The sequence below is a fragment of the Copadichromis virginalis genome, linkage group LG17 (assembly GCF_057382275.1).
Source record: "Copadichromis virginalis isolate Kocher_CV1m ecotype Utaka linkage group LG17, C_Virginalis_male_GT1.1, whole genome shotgun sequence".
Lineage (NCBI taxonomy): Eukaryota > Metazoa > Chordata > Actinopteri > Cichliformes > Cichlidae > Copadichromis > Copadichromis virginalis.
The window spans coordinates 11,105,343-11,121,878 of record NC_140634.1 but is presented as its reverse complement, the minus strand read 5'-3'; the positions used below and the strand labels follow the sequence as shown (position 1 = coordinate 11,121,878).

General features: G+C 40.7%; 1 long non-coding RNA gene across 1 annotated transcript; it reads right to left on the bottom strand.

The window, feature by feature from the left end:
• Positions 1-6,621: 6,621 nt before the first annotated feature.
• LOC146689029 (uncharacterized) lies at positions 6,622-14,638 on the bottom strand. The gene is made up of 2 exons (XR_014915966.1): positions 13,809-14,638; positions 6,622-10,224 (listed from the first exon to the last, which is right to left on the bottom strand). It is a non-coding gene; the product is annotated as an uncharacterized LOC146689029 (long non-coding RNA).
• Positions 14,639-16,536: the final 1,898 nt, after the last annotated feature.

Genomic DNA, 16,536 nt, shown 5'->3' with positions numbered 1-16,536 from the left:
AGCCAGCAACTTCCAGGAACTACTGCTAGCTGGTCAAGGAATACACATTTTTACCTAGCAACCAGTTGTTACACCAATATGGCAGACAAATCTCGAGGACTGTGAACATTTCTCACATCATTTGAGAAACTTCAATATCTTGAAAAATCATTCAAGTACATAGAAACCAGACACAATGTTTATTTTGAAATTAAGGTCCCCGTTCAGAGTGAAGCAGGTAGGGCCTCTTGTGATTGACAAGTCACTACGGTTTTACCCAGCAGTACTGTCGGTGTCTCATTAAGATCCACCTGTAACTCATCAGGTATGGTTTCAAAAAACCAAGATGGCAATGGGCAAAACAGGACTTAACAAATCATAGTAGTAACCATATTGGCTAACATAATAGAGCTCATCAATTGGGTATATATAGATATTAAATACATACAATTATTTTAACACTTCTTTTTATGTTGAGAAATAGATTTAGTTGCAGATTTCAGAAGGTGTTGAAGGCTTTCAGGTACCATGTGATTAGATGGAGATTAAACGAAAAACTCTTTAACACCAAAGATGCCATTTTGGGTGAGGACTAGCCTAACACCGAGCTGCATTAAAAGTCTAGAATAATAAAGATCTTTTTTCTGACTCCCCTCTGCAGATGCTGCTAAAACGCGGGGTCAACTTTATGTAACACGCCAATTATTTTGCTTCTCTGAAAACACATTTCCAACTGCTATCAGCCACGCATGTCTTTTCTACCTGGCAAATGCTCTTAGAATAATTGTTTTTTGCCCTAATGTGACCTTCCCATGTAAATGCTGCTTATAAATATGATTATAAGAAATTACCAGAGGGTTTAACATTTTCCATAAGGTGTTTACATCATTCCCGCCTGCTGTAGCTTGTTAGTTGGTTTGCTGCACAGCTAATATTTTGTGGCGTACATTTAAATGACTGGAGGAACACCTTTTGGTAATATTAGGGATATTTTCATTAATGGAGACAGCGGGACGAGAGTCAGCAGGCTCATAGGCAACACATCTGAGGGGGATTCAGCAATCATTCTCCTATCAGGGGGTGATCTAGCCACTGTGACCAGATTACATGGGGGGAACCCAAGAGGCTCTCTTTATAATTACTTTGCTGATTGGAAAAATAAGAGCCCTCTAACAAGCTCTGTCAATCAAGCTTGCACTGTTTTTTGTAATGATTATGTAGAGAAAAATGTTCAGCCGTTCATGTGTTATTATACAGCCCGCAGGTCTACTAAAACCTGAAACTAAAGGTTGGCCAATTTAGCAATTTCACAAACAAAACAACTGCAATCCAAAAACCCTACACATTCATAAACATGAGTTTCCGCTTCAGTGACTTCACTACTAAGATACATGTGGAGAGGAGGGTGTGTGACTGTGTCTCTGTGGGTGTGGGTGGGCGTGTGCTCACTTTAGTGTGAAAAAAAGGATCATGCATGCTCGCATTGGTATTTGCATGTGTTATTAGCTTGTGTGTCCAATGCAGTCCAAACCAAATCCAACATCCAGCATTTGTTTATTTGTGATTTGTCCCGTTGCGGTTTGCGCTCATACTAATCCCTATCTGAGGACTTATTCTGCTCTGTCGTTTGGGGTGAGACTCCAAGTTGATCGCAGAGCTTGGCAGGAAGGAAGGAAGCTCCTGCTGGCGTGTCATTGATGCATGCCATTAGGCGCCATGTGTCACATTCTTCAGCTAGAGCAGGAGGCTTTTTTAGAAAAGGCACCAAACAATGCAGTGCAAATAAGGGACAACCTGCAGGATGGCATTCTGGGGAGATAATAAGGACAGCCAGGCGCTCAACATGAGAGAGCTGTATCTACAATTTGCAGAGGGTAAAGATTCATGGAGAACTAAAGTATTCATTTCTCACTACTTTTTTTTTCTATTAAATGACCTACCAATATCAAATTGGCCCCCGAACCACACACTCGTGCACAACATACACACATGCTTACTTCTCCTTCTGACTGTGTGTGTGTATGAGTGCGGATTGGCTATAAATAGTACCAGAAGGATACTATACCCTTGAAAAGGAGGGTCTTCAGAAGCACAAAGGGCAAAAAGAAAAAAGAATAAAATAAAAAAAGCTGCAGCCTTGAAATATTGAGCAAGCATTAGAAGCAATACAGCCCTGTGCAAGAATTCACGTTGTTTTATGTAAGACTTTGAGACCCAAATAAACAAATCAAAAAAAGAAGACAAAACAAGTGGCTGTGATGAAACTGGGCTGCAATGACTGAGTGGAGCACCAAGAGACATGGAAGGGACTGCTCACCATCACGTTTTTATCCTCTGAGCCACTGCTGCCACTAAAGAGCTTTCTCTATGGGTAAAAAGAAAAGGAATAGCTGCACAGGCAGGCATCCCTCTGTTGCTCCATGAACCAAACAGCAGATACAAAAATACAGGACTTCCCATTGTAGATGCATTAAAAACAGAGTCATCATTTTGCTTTTCTGTGTGGCATTTCACAAAAACTTACGTGTGCTTCTTTTTTTTTTAAGTTGTACATGCCATTTCGCATCTGCTTACACAAGCAAGGGCCAAATGTTCTCTTTTTGAAGTTATTACAGTCCCTCAAGGAAAACAAATTGTCAGGATTCAGGGTGCAAGCAGTTGTGAGCATATTGCTGTGCAGTCACAAGCGCCGGCTTCCAAAGGGAATGCAAAAAGTTTAAAAGACAGCTAATAAACATGCCCACAAAGCCACGGCGCAACCGCGTAATGAATATTCATATTGTTCCAGAAACATGATACTTTGAAAGGACATGCAGCAGTATAAGACGGAGAATCCATGAGCATTTATTATTGAAATAACAGTTAGAGAAGGGAAAAACGGTTACAGGGAAAACAGATGTTTGTACTACATTTTTTGGCCATTTTAATTAAATTTAAAGTAAAAACCACTGTTATTGGTGAGCTGCAGAGTTGCTTGGGATTTCCATAAGAAAAGAGTGATGAGAGGTACAGACTGTTTTGCATGGTATTATGTTGCATTAATAAGTCCATCCAATTTTATTTATATGGTGCCAATTTACAACAACAGTCACCTGAAGGTGCTTTATTCTGTTGGACACTAGCATATTTGAAATGATTATACCTATTGTATCTCTGTATTGTGTGCTGTACAACTGGGAGACCAATGTATGTATAATGACAAGAACATTCACTTGTGAAGCAGTCAATGCTACACTCATGCAGTCTAGTAGAGGCGGGCAGATCGATTCAAATATCGATACTAATTCTGGTATTGATGTTGGATAGCTACTAGCCTGACAGGATCTATACCTTGTTTCTATCCTCTAACTTCAGCATGTAGCTCACTGTATTGTGTTCAAAAAATGTTTTTTGGACATGAAAAAATATACCTCAAACATGCACTATGACACACGTCTTAATCTTTTTTGTTAACTGTCATGTCTGTTTTATTTATAGCCTATAACACATTTTAACAACAGAAGTTGACCTTAAGTGCTTTAGAGACAGACACATTTAAATTCCAGGCCTCCAAAAAAACCCAGTTTCAAAATACATGAAAAGCTGAACGGTTTGTTTCTATTCTCATCTCAATCTCATCCTCGTCCTCCTAACCTTAAGCCTCACTCGTGAACTGAAGTGAGGATTCAAACATAAGAAATCCTACATGAACATACTTAATCTCGACATTGTCACAGTTAATTATTGTCGGCAGATCAGATATGCGACCCTCCTGTCTCTGCACAGCTGACAAGAGATGACTAAACAGCAACATAAAGTTACAAGCTAACGTCATGCCAGCTAACATTAGACTGTAGCGTCCTAAAACTTTTAAACTACTTTCCCTCCGATCAACAATTTGATTACATTCTCACATCACAAGTTTATTTTCTAAGTGTGAGTCCGCCCACGTTAAAACCAGTGCTTACAGATGGAAAATTATCCTCAACAATTCACCTCAGTTTCGCTGTCATTATTCAGAATGAGCTATGCTGACTGGTTGACGGTGTTAGGGATAATGCACAGAGACATGTCAATATCAAAATGTAATAAATATCAGGCAAATACCTAAGCAAGCCAACTTGATCCAGTGACTATAGTTCCGGGCAGAGTCCAGTGGCTGGGGTTTGTTACCCATCTTGACACAAAATACTGATAAATAAGTTTTTAACAATCTTTCAGGATAGTTACAAATTTAAAATGGCTGACAAGTTAATGTCAGTAAGTACACGGTCGCAGGTCTGCAAAAAATATCAGTAGTTTTTGATAATAAATTAATGGGTAACATCATGGTAGCTACGTCCAATGTATTTTATATGTATGTGCAATCAAGCGAACATCAGCCAGTTAGCTGTTAACAAGCTACTCGGCACAATTAGAGGTAATTTGTAATGCTAACTGATAAAGTAGCATGGAAATGACCAGCTGATTTATATCATCCCTGATAGTTTAGGGTGAATTTACAACCTGAATTAGCAATTCATTTATAATAGCAGCCATGCTAGCATTAGCCAGTAGAAAGACTGCTTAAGGCCGGATTAGATTCCACAAACCAAACAATCCCTTCATTAATTAAACACCCTGCAGTAGTTAACCATCTTTTCAATTGATTAGGTAAATATCCCTTTAGCCAGATGGCCTTTTTTGTTTTAGAAAAACATGTATGTGTTATGGCTGGTGTTAGATATTTTCAGCTAGCTTGCTACCAACATAACAGCTACTTCAGTTAGATTGCTTCCTTGCTGGTCATTTGTTGATATGTATTGTTCAGTGGTGATGCTGGGAACAGAAGAGAGGCACTTTGGAGAATGCATCTTCAGAGCCTCGGCATTATGGATGGGCCTCAGGGGTCCAAGCCCACCCAATAAAGTCACTGTGCCCCCTCAGAAATCTACTGATATAGTTGAACTATAAGTTAGACTAATTCATTCAATTTAGTAATGAAAACGTATACTATATAACACCCATATCACCGATAAGTTATTGCAGTGCAAGCTTAATTTAATTATTCGGTTCACAGTAGTTTAATGCTTCTGCAGCAATCGTGGTAACCAGCATGATTGAGGAGGACACTAAGAGAATGGGCCTATGCAGATCAGACTTTGGGAAGTACCCCTTCATCTCTCTTTGGAACTAAAAAGAGGTCATACATCAGCTTGTGCTGCAAGTTCTACTCGGAAATTGCAAAACAAATGGAAATGTGAGGATATTCTGCACTCACAGTCGGCTGTCCTAGTGTGCGGTGAGTTCATTGATCCACTTCTTCATCCAGAGAAAAGTGTCCTCCTGTTTGTCTTCCTGATAATAACCCTTTACCACTTAGAAAAATGGTGAATTTTTTTAAATATCATATTTATTGGGTCTAATGAAAATGAAGAGGCAAGTAGATGTGCCTTATGATTACGAATTGTGTGTGTGTATGTGTGTGTGTGGACATTAAACTTCACTATCATGTTATTTTTCATTTCATGCTGTCACAGTTGATGTACATTTTTTTTCTGTAAAATGAGTTACTATTAAAGATAAAATGACTGCACGAAAGTGTAAAGTGTCTGTTTTTGGCTAATACAGTGAATGAAATGCCTGATAAGTGAAGGCACCTCATCACGCTAATGCAAAAGTCCTATAAATTTGGTGATGCTGCAAAATAATGCAAAAGTTCCCTCAGTGACCTTATAGGGATATTAAAGTGTTAGCTACTGTGGTAAAAGTGGAACAGCAAATCTCTGATGGCAGACAAATATCTTTTAAAGATATGAACCGCAGTTTGTGTTCTTGGCTGCGATGGCATGGCGATGTGAAATTGGATAATAGTAAAGTTTGTAGATTATCATGTAATATGCAGATTTTTTCATTGTATTTGCGAGTTCTGAATATTTCGCTTCCCTTCAAAACAATAATATTCAGTCACTTTAAGTACTATTTTATTTTATTTATCAAATTAATTTCCCCCATTACACATGAAGTCACAGTTTAGAGCCAGAACCAAATATAGAAAATGTTTATATTTTTAGGTCAATTTGTTTCGTATTATACAAAAAAAACCCCAAGATTATCTAAATTCAGTTAAAAAATAGATTTCACCTACATTTTTATGTGCCCAATATGCACCCAACAGTATCCAGCTGCGAAAAGACACAGCAAACTAGGTCCTCCTTGTTACCTCGCCATGTCCGCGCCCCTGAACCGTAGTAAGGAGACCTCTGGCAATTATTTCGGATCCCGTGACTGGCTCGTAGCCGATAACTAGCTTACTGCGCGGGCCAACTTTGCGATTGAAGAGACAGAAGGAGCCAGTGGAAACTTCTTCACCGGAACTTTATTTTCTTCAGAGGCACAAACACCGTGCACAGTGGGCTTCTAACACTTTACTCACAACGGGCATCGCCGACACATCTCTGGCTGCCGTGGGAGTTATTATATTTCTTTTTTTATGCCTTTCTTTTCCTTTTTTGGTAGCCGTTCATAATTCCCCTTTTCCAACTCGCTCCCTCACTCACATACACAAACACCCAGGGGCAGTCCCATGCATCCTTTTTCCACAGTCTGTGTTGGGTCTAAACTCAGACCCCGCTGTATCCAGGACTTATTCCCATGAAAGAAAAGCAAGGCAACAGTGTTCGATCGATTTCTTGCGCAAGGGAGGCCTCTCGTCTGTGACCAGCACGTTGAAATGACCACGCTGGTGGCCTCCTCTCGCCGCCTTTTATTGACAAACTTCAAACAATAGTTTACAAAACACCTCCCCTTGCAACCCCCTTTGGTTACAAAGACAAGGCACTGTATGTAAGTGTGTGTGTGTGGGTGTTATGTGAGAATGTGTGTGTGTGTGTGTGTGTGTGTGTGTGTGTGTGTGTGTGTGTGTGTGTGTGTGTGTGTGTGTGTGTGTGTGTGTGTGTGTTTGATCAAAGGGTCATAAAACCTAAAAGCAGGAACAACATCCTTGGTCATAAAGAGGGTAGTCTTCCCCCACACCCAATGTATGGTTTACCAAAGATAACACAGTGAAACCATACAAAGGGTAGGAAGCTCTACCAAACATCAAACAGATCTTCAAGTTAGGATGTATCTACAATAAAACCTCCCCCAGCACAGAGTGGCTGGAGAGGTGGTCAGGATCAAAGGAATGGCTTTGATCCTACTGCTTAAACTAAGACTGTACAAATTTAAGAAACACAATGGCAACATTCAACAATTAGACTTAACATTTCCCTCCTTTTTGTCATTGTTCTTAAATTTCAACTTATGCACCCTTTGTTTAGACAGTGTCAGTGTAGATTTCATTCATGCACAGTAAACTACATCCTATACATAAGCAAATCAGTATCAACAGTTCAAAAACAGGAATTAATATCTTCAAAAGAAGATGCCACCAAGGACCAGACGGTAACCAAGCTATCCAGCCTTGTGGCGGATCTACTCCTGTCGTGCAATTCATTATGTATTTCTTCAAGTAAACAACTGAATGTCAAAGGTCAAACAAGAAGAATCATCATTCTCAAAAATCATATGTCACTACAATCCAACTGTATACAGACATAGGTATTTAAACGCATCAGTTGACTTTATTGTTTGTCCATGTGGCTCTCAGCTAACTTCAAAGCTGCAGCCTGGTCAACACCCTTCTTTATGACTCCTATCAACCCCCCAAATCTTCTCACTGTAGGCATCCTGTGGGGGTTAGAGTCAACTTGTGAATTATCTGCATTTACAACTCTTCTCCTGTCCTGTTGTCACCACAGAAAAAGCTTTGTAAAGGAAATTGGATCCAGCTGTTTTGATCTTCTTGGCTCAAAACCTCAAGTGTTCATGATGTAAATGTAGACAAAAGGCTTCTCTGTTTACATCCTTCTTGCAGAAGACAAAAGAATAAGTGATGTTACCATGTTCCATGGTTAATCTCCAACTTGGGCTAATCCATTGTCCTTCGTACACATAGGCAATTGGCCTGTTTCCAGTTCGTTTAACTGTATAATGTCCTGCAACAAGTCATATTCTTTGAGTCAGACGAGCAGGTCTGTCTCACCAGAGCAGTTCACCTTCCCAGCTACTGGTGAATCAACCTTCCATTCAGGTTATGAGGAATTGGAAAGTTGAAAAGTTGGCAGTGTTCCTGGATGTGTTGCTAAAGCAACCAAACAAACTGTCTCGCTCCAAGTGATGCTATCCGGTTGTGTTCTTAAACTGCCACCAGTAGTTGGTTGAAAACCCATGCGGGTACTGGGTGTGATTTGCTCTGTCCCAATGCGCTCCTGTCATCCCACTCAGGGTCCACAGGCACAAGAAGATGCACAGCACATTCCCAGCCATTCTGATGAGTACCTGTGGCTCAGTTGGTTTCTTCACCGGATTGAGACGAGGGGCCCTGGAGGCTTTCCCCCCCTTTGTTCCCGGTCTTCCTGCCACTTACTCCGAGCTGGCCTGGATGTGTGTCACCTTCTTGCAGTGCGCTTGATGTATCCAAGTGTTCCTTCCAGCAATCTTCACTACTGTGGTCGTCGTCAGCAGCATCCGATATGGACCTTCCCACCATGGACTGGACCAGCACTTCCTCTCCATGGCCTTATCATCATCCAATCTCCAGACTTCAGGCTCTGCTCCTGCGAAGAAACAGAATCATCTGGCAGATCATTTGTTCTCATGACTACTTTACTTTTAAACATTTTCAAGCATCTAATCTGCTAATATGCTCTCTCTTCTGCTTTTCTATCATCACTACAGAAGACTGGAACTCTAAATGCTCTAACATGTGTAATCTCAAAGAGTCAGACCATTCTCTGTTGGAGTAATCCTCATGTACTTATTCTATACAGTCTAACCATGTCCTGCCTGTCTTCCTAAATCTTAACTTTACTGTCTGCAAAAGTTTTTTTTTTAAAGTATTTAATAATCCTAGAGTGAGTATAACGACTGCTCATTTCCCTCCTGTTTGAGACATGGCAAAGCCAATGGCTCAAAATAGCAGCAGTCTTATACAAATTATCAGGCAGTACTGGTTTATCACACAGATAAAAAAATCATCCTGCAAGCTTGCTCCCTCTGTAAGTCACAACTATTGTCCTGCAGTAGGTGAGTGGGCCTGCATGTCTGCTAATGCTGTACTGATAAAAGGTTAACACCATGTTTAACTAAAGCTGCCTCTTTTGCGATCTTATCTGCAAAAACTTCCCCTAATGCAACCGGATCTTTCCCTCACATGTGTGCTGCACATTTACAAACGGCAATTCTACTGGTTAATAACACTGCCTCCAGCAGATTTTGCAAGAGTTTGGTGTGTTCTGCAGGTTTCCCTGTAGAGGTTGTCACACCTCATCTCACTCACTGCATTACAAAGAAATGTACAGTAGCAAATGTATACTGCCTATCAGTGTATATTGTCTCTCTACAGCTTTACACACTTCCGTTAAAGCTAGCATCTCTGCTGCTCAAGCAAATATGAAACATGCTAGTTGTCCTACATAGATAACTCTCTCTCACTGTCTGCTACAGTAAAACGTGTTCTAGTCTGTCCCTCTGCTGTTGTAAAACTCAAACCATCAGCAAACCAAACCTTTCCCTCAACGAGTGGCACATCTATTAAGTCATCCCTCAGCTTACACTTCTTCTCCTCGCGCTCTCTACACTCATGAGAAGTGCCCTCCTCCGTTGGCAAAAAGGGTTGGACAGATTCAGAATTGTGCACCACTTTATGGTAATATGTGTGGTTGTGAGAGTAACATTAAAGACAAGTGTCTTGTAGGTGTCAGAAATGTAAGTTTAGTCTGCAGTAGTAGACATCTACCTCGTGTGGAACTAACAATGTCAAAAGGTGAAATAAACTATTGAAACATTGTACAGCTTAAACTGCTGCACATACTGATCTCACGCATGGAGGTAAAGCACGAGCAACTAGAGCTAATCTTTTAGGATAGTAAGTTACTGGCTTCACTTGTGGAAAAAGTGCTGTTAGTTATTTTACAGTCACCTGGCATTTGTGCTGTTCACAGAACCACAAGTCCATCGCTGGACCTCCTCTGCGCTGTCACTTTTTGGAGCTTGGCACGCTCCCTCAGGTTCCATTTTCCAACGCTGAAAGTCTCCTTGTGACAATCCTTTGGAAGCCCAGTAGCACAGCTCTCTGTGCTGAAGGTGATCTCCGATCCTCCTGAAGACTCTCTCCAGGCCTCAGCTTCCATCTTGTGGACGATCCTCTCAGTCTCTCCTTCTCATCATGGCACCTCACGACATCTACAAATTGAAAAAAATGACACTCCTCTCGCCACACGGCTTTCGCCATGTGTCAACTCCCCAATGAGACATGTACAAGAGTGTTGCACAGTCTCCCTAAAACAATCTCCAGGGTTTGTCCCTTGGAGCAGCTTCACTCCAAGCTGTAACCCTGTGTAAGAACATTAATCAGCACTTAAATGTTCAGCTTGTTTAACTCCCAGCTCCTGTATCACAGAAGACAAAGTCTTAAATTTAAACAACTTCACATTTGCAACCAACTGTAGATCATAAGAGTAATAAAGTATTCAGCATCACAGAGACAAGTATCATTGCAGGTTTATTCTAAACTCATTAATCTCCTACGTTTTCCCATAATTTATTCCAAATTATTTAACATCTCAATGTTATTCCACATTGTAATCAGTGAACTTCACTTATAGGCCATCAAAGCCTCATCTGAACATGGATGCACCACTTGCATAGGTTTAATACTTGTAAATAAACAGCTAATCACACAAATCACTGCAACAATAATAGAAAACATTGTTTAATATTAATTCTGGACCCCACCTCTTGACGCATGGACACTTCTCATGCGTCAACTCACCAAACCTGGATCCCTGTCTTAAAAACTGGCTCCACCAGGAGCCTGCATACTCACCATCATGGCCTGGAAAACAAGATCTGGAAGTAAAATCAAACTTCACACTTATAAACAAGTATATCACAAGGGTAACAAGCATTCAGCATCAGCAAGACAAGTGTCATGTGCAGGTTTTCTCAAATCATTAAATCACTATTGTTACCATAATTCGCCTCAAACATGGATCATCCCATGTGCTCAGTTAACATTAATGTAATCGGTGACTTCTCTTAAGCAAAGTCACTCCACTCATATATTTATTATGGGTCCAAAAGTGGCCAGCAAATGAGCCCATAATAAACTATTCCATAAATATCGTAATCTCTTATTTGTTTTACTCATGTCACTTGTCCGCTTCTGCTGAATGCTACATGCACTCTTAAAGAAAACAAAACCTGTAATAAAGAAACAAACATCCACCAGTTGTTCTGCTAAAAACCACATCATCAAATCACATGAAAAACTGCAATGCTGTAAGAAAAAATGCAAATGTTAGCGCTGCGCAGGTGTGTACACACTTTCTCACAGTAACTTCTGTGAGTACCACAAGCCCATGAATAACACACCTCTGATAGATTCACAAACATAAAAATGGCATTTAAAAGGTTAAACCATCACGCAACCTCAGATGTTGCTATCATCTTTCTGCTCCTGTAACAGAGACACACACAGAGATACATCCACACCTTTGTCAAGTGGGGGTTGACTTCACACAATGGTGTTAAGTCAGTCAGTCAGTTCCCGATTTATTTTAAAATTCTTACTCATTCACTCAGTGATTCCTTCTTTTGCTAATTGTGGAAATTATCGTCGCATTCGTTTCCACGCTCAGCAAAACAACGTCATTTCAAAAAGAAAAATAATTTAGACTGGATTTCCTCGTTGAATCCTTTTGGACAGGAATTTGTTTCCTGATTGTCCCAAATAAGAGCCCATTTTAATTTTGGGGAAGCTCACTTTGCAACAGTTTTCTCGACGACGCTTCGATTCTAATCGTGCAGATCTGCTCAACAGAGATCATCAAACAAAACTTTCAGTGCACCATGAAAGTAACAAAATAAAAGAAAGAAAATAAAAGAAATCAAAGAAAATAAAGGAAAGAAAGGCCTTGTTTAAGTCATGACACGTGTTCTTCATGCCAGGGGGATAAATCGTAACAAAAGACAAATCAAACAGCCAGTTTAATCTCAAACATTCATCCAATCAGCCATACACACAACATACAGCATAACCCTGTTGTCTTAGCACATAATAAGTTTTAGTTCTCATGTAACTAAATGTGTGCCATGGTAAAACTTCTTCACACACCAGAAACTCACAATCAGCTCACTCAACTCACTCATTTAAGACCTCTCATCAGCATTCTGTTTCCTCCTCTATGATGCAACCATCTGTCCTCCTATAATATTCAGTCCACTAGTCTATGTATCACTTTCATCTTACTAGTGACTTGGACAAGATGACAAACAGAATCTCATGCTTAAGATGCTGTCTGGTCTCATGAGTATCATTGTATGTGTATATGCATGTAGGGTTAGTATGGTTAATGCATTTTCAGTATGTTTTTGTGTTCATCTCTCACCACACTTCCATTATTCTCATCACTGCTTAAAACAACACACATCTCTCTGTTTTTTTTCTTTAACTGTACTTTTCTCCAAAACAGAAAATAGCATTACAGCTGTTTCAGACTGAGAAACACCAAACACTCTTCGTGCTATCATTCATCCACACAACTATTTTATTTCTTTTTGTCCACTGGGCAGGTGACATGCAGAATCACGTCTGCCCCAGCTGGATACCTTTCACACACACCATGACGTCAGACACTCTCACACTCATGGAATTGATCAGGAGAAAAACTTTCTTCATCTTCACACTCTGTTACAGAAACACCATATGTTTTGTTTTTTTTTTTTTGTTTTTTTTTTGTGTTGTGTCAGGGATGGATATGTAGTTGTAACGTTTGTGTTCACTAACTTTACTTTCTGTTTCCTACCCTGCCAAGTCTGTCTTGGACTCAATGCTGCTCCTAATATGCCTTTAATCTCTCCTCCACTTCTGCCTCTGCTCTCTCACGCTCTTCTCTGACTCTACTTTCTGCTAACATTCTTGCTCTTCCTAATGCTTTTCTACGGTGTTGTTCTAGAGTAGTTGCAGTGGATTGAGCTGTAGTTTCATCCTCAGGTTTCACAACTACTTCTTGCAATATTGCTCTTTTAACATTCTGTGCTTCTCTCCTCTTCTGAGCCTGCTCCAGCCACAACTTAGCAACTGCTAACTGCAATTCCTTCCTCTGCTTCGCTTTACCTGTTTTACCTGCTACACTTACAGCTATTCTTTCTACCAGCATTTTACACTGAACTTCCACTAATGTCCCTTCAAATCCACATTTCTTATACCAACAACCTACATACTGCGTGCTGCCTGGTAAAACTTTCTGCATAAATTTTACATCTCCTTCTAAGGCAGACTTACACATTTTATTCTCCATTACAAGACAACAATCAGCCACACTCACGCAGACCACGTCTGGCCCGCACACACACAACATAGGCCTATCGCTTGCGTCTGCACGCACAGCTAGCGCTCTCTGTTGAAAACTCTCAAACGCCCCATATGGCGGAGAATTCAACCTTCGGACACTCTCCAACGCCCCAAATGGCGGAGATTCCGGACTCTGAACCTAGGTTCTCTCCACGCCCCAAATGGCGGAGAACTCTCTACGCCCCAAACGGCGGAGAAGCCTGCGTCTCTCTCACGCGGCTAGCGCGCTCCCGGACTCACGTTTAACGCACAGCCCGTAGCCGCTCTCTATTGTTTTGGGTCCACGTGCGCTCTCGTGACCAGCGCTCCCCGGGACTCAAACGTTTCACGCAGAATCACGGTGACGCGTATCTAGGATCCCACATTCATTCACACGGTTATAGAGACGCTCTCTAAGGCCTTCTGTACTCACTGTTTGTTTACGTTCATGGGAAGAGTCTCTGGATCCCGTCAATCGTCATCCATCCCGAGGGGAGGTCAGGCGCAAACTTCCCGGCCTGGTGGCAAGCCAAAAACACCAGGGCTTTACGTCAATCATCCCAGACGTTGCGGTGGCGTCCTCTCCCTCTCCTCGGTGGATGCAATGTGTTAGGCTCCGGCTCGGAGGACCAAAAAATGTTGGGTCTAAACTCAGACCCCGCTGTATCCAGGACTTATTCCCATGAAAGAAAAGCAAGGCAACAGTGTTCGATCGATTTCTTGCGCAAGGGAGGCCTCTCGTCTGTGACCAGCACGTTGAAATGACCACGCTGGTGGCCTCCTCTCGCCGCCTTTTATTGACAAACTTCAAACAATAGTTTACAAAACACCTCCCCTTGCAACCCCCTTTGGTTACAAAGACAAGGCACTGTATGTAAGTGTGTGTGTGTGGGTGTTATGTGAGAATGTGTGTGTGTGTGTGTGTGTGTGTGTGTGTGTGTGTGTGTGTGTGTGTGTGTGTGTTTGATCAAAGGGTCATAAAACCTAAAAGCAGGAACAACATCCTTGGTCATAAAGAGGGTAGTCTTCCCCCACACCCAATGTATGGTTTACCAAAGATAACACAGTGAAACCATACAAAGGGTAGGAAGCTCTACCAAACATCAAACAGATCTTCAAGTTAGGATGTATCTACAATAAAACCTCCCCCAGCACAGAGTGGCTGGAGAGGTGGTCAGGATCAAAGGAATGGCTTTGATCCTACTGCTTAAACTAAGACTGTACAAATTTAAGAAACACAATGGCAACATTCAACAATTAGACTTAACAGTCTGCAATACATTTACCAATAGGCTTCACCCTTAAAGGGCCATATCTGTAACATCCTGTTCACCGCATGCTTCTGAAGATAGAAAGCAAAGAAAAAAGTGAGACAATATAAATGCATGTAAGCAGTTAACGGTTGCAACAAGAACATCAGTTTGTTGCATTCTACCTGAAACATCCTGAGCTTGCAACATAATGAATAAAAAAGGCAGTGACTTGAATAGCAATTGATGTCACACAAGCCTGACTTTGTTAACAGAAACAGGTCAATGGATTTAACCCTAGCATGTGCAAAACTGTTCATAATATGTGGCCACACATTTATCTGTTTTTAATTGCACAGAATTTCAATCTGAGGGCTTTATTTAGCATCCCAAATGACCTCAATTACACAAGAGGATTCTTTAAACATGCGCTGACACTGTTCGTCTAAAGATAATAAGAAATAAAAAGGAAACATTTAAGAAAATTAATTTCTCTTTATTTCATTAAAAAAGAGTAGGCGGGAAGTTTATTGCCATTGATTTCTGCTGCTCTGCTATTTTGCTACACAACTCTAGCCTTGTGACTGGCTGCTTTCGACTCCATTTTGAAATATAGCAGGAAATGAGAGATGCAACTACGACTACTTTAAATCAACTTGTGACAGAGACTCCACAATCCGATCGTAGCATTAATCGTTAATTGCAGTTGCAATTAATTCATTTAGCAGCACTAAAGGCTAAAGTAGATCTTCATCTCATTTCTTACCATTCAGCGATATTTTTTAACATGTTTTTTTTTTAAACTTGGTGTAAGGCTGCAGCCTTCAGAATAATAGCCCTGCCTTGCCTTTTCTCCTTGCTCATCTGTAACTGAACTCATTTTCTATTCACACGCTCAAGAAAATCTTATCAGAGGAGAGTTGTAGGCTTGTAGGCTGGTACAAAAGTTTTAATGATGAAAGTGCCAGCAGCAAATTGCGACATGATTCCCTGGAGTCCATGAGAGGCTTTTTGACAGGGGAAAAAAAGCAAGAAAAAGAAGGGAACAGACTAATTCAGGCAACTGACCTCTACTAAGAAAAAAATTGAAAATAATACTTTTGACAACAAACTTTAAATACTTTCAGTATGGCTAAAAGAATAAAAAAATACATCTTTACTTATCAACTATATAAAACCTCTTAAAGGATTTGTGGGGGTTTCTCTTTAGGCTGTGCTATTATTCATGTGCCTACTAATGGAATTCGTTTTCTTAATGCAGATTGAGCACCCCCCCCCCCCCCCCCCTCCTCATCCATCAAACTCATGAAGATGATGAGCAAGAAAAAAGATGGCCTCATTCACTTTATTTATACATACACACCTACAACGAATATTTACACATGGTACTGTTAGATAAACAGTTGCTTAATTGCACTATTCCACAGCTTGTTAAGACTCTCGGTATCCATTAACGTGAGGTAATTAGTCGTAATTTGCATCATTAAAGACAAAACAATAGCATAATCGTTTATGAATACTCAATCAGAGGATAATTACTTAGTCTTGATCTGCATCTTCAGGCTGGAGAGATGCAAAAAAAACTGCAAAGGAGGGTGGGGAGTCTTTGTTCTCTGACTGAAGAACAAGGGGCCTGCCTCTTTTCGTTCCCCCATGAACATACTTTTTCAGCTTTAACAAACCCTGAAATTTGGCTATTTAATTGCTGTTGGCCCAGTTTTTCTTTCTGTTCTTTTTTTTCTTCCTGGTGGAGGAAAGTGTACAACAAAGTTGCTGCTTTTGTCTTGTCTTGTAGCCTGTAAGACTGGAGAATGGCATCTCTCTTTGTTGGGTATAGAAAGTGAGGATCATTAGTTACCGAGAAGACGTAATGAGGGGTACGCTGGAGAGAAATATTGTACTGTGTGAATG